At 42.8% G+C, this 5,000-nt stretch overlaps 2 non-coding genes across 2 annotated transcripts; both read left to right on the forward strand.

The window, feature by feature from the left end:
* The first annotated feature begins 2,309 nt into the window (after positions 1-2,309).
* On the forward strand, positions 2,310-4,215 carry LOC125058964. Its single transcript, XR_007118576.1, has one exon. It is a non-coding gene; the product is annotated as a small subunit ribosomal RNA (ribosomal RNA).
* A 292-nt stretch (positions 4,216-4,507) lies between these two features.
* LOC125058949 lies at positions 4,508-4,664 on the forward strand. Its single transcript, XR_007118562.1, has one exon. It is a non-coding gene; the product is annotated as a 5.8S ribosomal RNA (ribosomal RNA).
* Positions 4,665-5,000: the final 336 nt, after the last annotated feature.

Genomic DNA, 5,000 nt, shown 5'->3' on the forward strand with positions numbered 1-5,000 from the left:
GACCGGTGCTATGTATACATATAAGTATATTATTATTATTTATTATTTCATTTAATATTATTTTAAATCTATCTTTTATATCGCTAATAAATATCCCACCAATGAATTTAGTTCACTAACTAATATCTATAAAAATAATAACAATATTAATAAAATATAAATAATATTGTATAATAATAAAAATAATAAACAAAAGAAATTGCACACACACACACGCACACATGCATTAATTTATTTATTTACATTACATAATATGTACACATCAATAATAAAATGAAAAGTGACTCTCAACGCTCTACGAGAAACATTAATGCACTCAGCGACTCGAACGGCCGACGACGGCCAGCGTTGTACTAGAAACCCGACCGGTGCTATGTATACATATAAGTATATTATTATTATTTATTATTTCATTTAATATTATTTTAAATCTATCTTTTATATCGCTAATAAATATCCTACGAATGATTCTAGTGAAAATAATAAATAAAATAATAATATCACTAGGTAATGATAACGATTCACGATCATATTTTACTTCAATTGACAATGAAACATTAGAGGGACCTTGTACGAGAAACATTAAAGCGCTCAGTGCATCGAACGACCGACGACGGCCTCCGGTGCGCGCGCGCACGTTGTACTAGAAACCCGACCGGTGCTATGTGTGTACGTAACTAAGTATATTATTATTTATTATTTCATTTAATATTATTTTAAATCGCTAATAAATATCCCACCAATGAATTTAATTCACTAACTAATATCTATAATAATAATAATAATAAAATATAAATAAACAATATTATATAATAATAAAAATAATAAACCAAAAAAATTGCACACATACACACATGCATTTACTATTTTTTTTATTTACATTACACATAATATTATGTACACATCAATAATAAAATGAAAAGTGACTCTCAACGCTCAACGAGAAACATTAATGCACTCAGCGACTCGAACGGCCGACGACGGCCTGCGTTGTACTAGAAACCCGACCGGTGCTATGTATACATATAAGTATATTATTATTTATTATTTCATTTAATATTATTTTAAATCGCTTTTATATCGCTAATAAATATCCCACCAATGAATTTAGTTCACTAACTAATATCTATAAAAATAATAACAATATTAATAAAATATAAATAAACAATATTATATAATAATAAAAATAATAAACCAAAAAAATTGCACACATACACACATGCATTAATTAATTTATTTACATTACATAATATGTACACATCAATAATAAAATGAAAAGTGACTCTCAACGCTCTACGAGAAACATTCGGCGGTCGCGCGCCGCGCCCGTTCCAATGCCGACGTGGATAATTGCTCTCGGTATATATGTGGAGCGAAACCGTCGAGCGCACTGCGCCGTACGGTTCACGTTGATGTGCGTTTTGTGTCGAGAGAGAAATATCGTCACATCGGACTTTTGTTGGTTTTGCTTGTGTGTTGTGTATTTATTAATAGTATTTATAAAATATTATTTATTTAAAATGCGCACACACGCGGACGGACAGAGTTTCGGTTGCTAGAGGATATCCTCACTTGTAGTAAATCACGCATCATCGTTAAATGATATATATATATATATAGTTACAATTTACATTGTATATTATATTCACCGCGTTCGCAGACCGGATGGTGACATTAGCAAAAATCGCTCAAGATTTGCTTGCGACTGTCTCGCCGGTGTTATCTGTGATTGTAAAAGAATACGCTTCAAGGCACACCTCAACGCAGGGCGCCGAGCGTGTTCGACACGTGCGCGGTCGCTACGGCGACCGTTTATGGAAAAATGTATAAAAGAGGACGCATACGCGCCCATCGTCGAAACGGTGTGCGCAGCGTCGTGTTGGAATTTGTCCCTCAAGCTCCGGGCGTTGATCGTATCTAGTGCGTGTAATGCCAGCCGAGTTTTAATATGTTACAATAACGTATTAAATAAAAATTGAGAAGTTGCGTTTAGATGAATGTTCAATTTTCAAACTGTCAAAATATCGATACGCGAGAGATCGCGGTCGTGTTTGATGCAGTTTTATGTCCCTCACAGTGGTCGAGCATCGTTGTACATCACCTCGTTGCGAGATCGTGACGGGACGGCCGCTCGTAGACCGGTCAGAGTCTGTCTATCGAATTGAAGCGCGAACGTCGCGTCGTTTGAAAATTCGACGCGTTACGTTCACGCGTGTCGAGTAACGCGCGCGAGCGCGTCTCGACGCCGCCGAGCTACGGCCCGCCGAAGCCGCGTTTCGCGGTGTAGGCGAGTCGTTTGCGTAAGCAGCTCCCTGGTTGATCCTGCCAGTAGTTATATGCTTGTCTCAAAGATTAAGCCATGCATGTCTCAGTGCAAGCCGTATTAAGGCGATACCGCGAATGGCTCAATATATCAGTTTTGGTTCCTTAGATCTTACTCAGTTACTTGGATAACTGTGGTAATTCTAGAGCTAATACATGCAATCAGAACTCTGACCAGTGATGGGATGAGTGCTTTTATTAGATCAAAACCAATCGGCGGAGGGCCTAGCGTCCGAAGTCGTTAATTTTGATGAATCTGGATAACTTTTGCCGATCGCACGGTCCAGTACCGGCGACGCATCTTTCAAATGTCTGCCTTATCAACTTTCGATGGTAGTTTCTGCGACTACCATGGTTGTCACGGGTAACGGGGAATCAGGGTTCGATTCCGGAGAGGGAGCCTGAGAAACGGCTACCACATCCAAGGAAGGCAGCAGGCGCGCAAATTACCCACTCCCGGCACGGGGAGGTAGTGACGAAAAATAACGATACGGGACTCTTACGAGGCCTCGTAATCGGAATGAGTACACTTTAAATATTTTAACGAGGAACAATTGGAGGGCAAGTCTGGTGCCAGCAGCCGCGGTAATTCCAGCTCCAATAGCGTATACTAAAATTGTTGCGGTTAAAAAGCTCGTAGTTGCATTTGTGCGCCGCGCTGTCGGTGCACCGCATCCGCGGTGATACTGACACGTCTGCGGAGCATATCGTCGGTGAGCCGGCGGTAAAACGCCGGTTCAATATCAAAATCCTATCGCGGTGCTCTTCAGTGAGTGTCGAGGTGGGCCGACAATTTTACTTTGAACAAATTAGAGTGCTCAAAGCGGGCTCAAAATGCCGCTTGAATATTTCGTGCATGGAATAATAGAATATGATCTCGGTTCTATTTTGTTGGTTTTCAGAACTCCGAGGTAATGATTAATAGGGATAACTGGGGGCATTCGTATTGCGACGTTAGAGGTGAAATTCTTGGATCGTCGCAAGACGAACATCAGCGAAAGCATTTGCCAAAGGTGTTTTCATCAATCAAGAACGAAAGTTAGAGGTTCGAAGGCGATTAGATACCGCCCTAGTTCTAACCGTAAATATGTCATCTAGCGATCCGCCGACGTTACTACAATGGCTCGGCGGGCAGCTTCCGGGAAACCAAAGATTTTGGACTCCGGGGGGAGTATGGTTGCAAAGCTGAAACTTAAAGGAATTGACGGAAGGGCACCACCAGGAGTGGAGCCTGCGGCTTAATTTGACTCAACACGGGAAATCTCACCAGGCCCGGACACCGGAAGGATTGACAGATTAACAGCTCTTTCTTGATTCGGTGGGTGGTGGTGCATGGCCGTTCTTAGTTGGTGGAGCGATTTGTCTGGTTAATTCCGGTAACGAACGAGACTCTAGCCTGCTAAATAGGCGTCGTCATTCAAGGTGTGCGCGACTCTCGGGGAGCGCAACTCACTGGCGACGTATTAAAATTCTTCTTAGAGGGACCGGCGGCTTCGAGCCGCACGAGATTGAGCAATAACAGGTCTGTGATGCCCTTAGATGTCCTGGGCCGCACGCGCGCTACACTGAAGGAATCAACATGTTCTCCCTGGCCTAGAGGCCCGGGCAACCCGTTGAAACTCCTTCGTGCTGGGGATTGGGGTTTGCAATTATCCCCCATAAACGAGGAATTCCTAGTAAGCGCGAGTCATAAGCTCGCGTTGATTACGTCCCTGCCCTTTGTACACACCGCCCGTCGCTACTACCGATTGAATGATTTAGTGAGGTCTTCGGACCGACACGCGGTGGCCTCACGGCCGTCGGCGTTGCTGGGAAGTTGACCAAACTTGATCATTTAGAGGAAGTAAAAGTCGTAACAAGGTTTCCGTAGGGGAACCTGCGGAAGGATCATTAACGTTTTTTTGTTTTGTGCGGCAACGCAAAAAACGAAAAAAAAAACACGTGAATGATACACAATTAAAATCGAATCCGAGAGAGAAGAGATTCTCTCTCGTCGATTCGCGATAATATGTGTGCGGACGCTTTTATTAGCGTCTTCTCGCCTATTGACATATATAATATTAAAACGCAAGATATTTATTTGACGCTCGATTGAAGGATTTTGTGTCGAATTTATGTTTTGGGTTTTTTTTTTTAAATTTTTTCGCACCTTTTATATTTTCTCATACCAAAAACACAAAACGATTACCCTGAACGGTGGATCACTTGGCTCGCGGGTCGATGAAGAACGCAGTTAACTGCGCGTCATAGTGTGAACTGCAGGACACATTTGAACATCGACATTTCGAACGCACATTGCGGTCCGTGGAGAAATATCCAGGACCACTCCTGTCTGAGGGCCGGCTGCATAAAAACAAAAAGCCACACTGTTCGCGTGACGAGCGGCGACCGCGACGACTCCGGTCGTCGCGCCGCTTCTCTGTCGCGCGTGCTTTTGACGGTTTCGCGAAGCCTAGCGCCGAGCGATCCGTTCGAATATATGTTCGATTATGTTTCTTTTGAACGTAGTCACGTCTATACGATGATTTTGTCGCACAAATAAATTCTCACCGCCGTACCGTGTCTCTCCGTAGCGCGTGCGCGCGTACGAGTCTTTACGCAACGACATCGACAACAACAACGACGTTCGCGTTTACGCGTCGCGCGTGTTTGCACCGCATCGTCCCGGTCCATAGCGA

The sequence above is a fragment of the Pieris napi genome, chromosome 18, assembly GCF_905475465.1.
Source record: "Pieris napi chromosome 18, ilPieNapi1.2, whole genome shotgun sequence".
Classification (NCBI taxonomy): Eukaryota; Metazoa; Arthropoda; class Insecta; order Lepidoptera; family Pieridae; genus Pieris; species Pieris napi.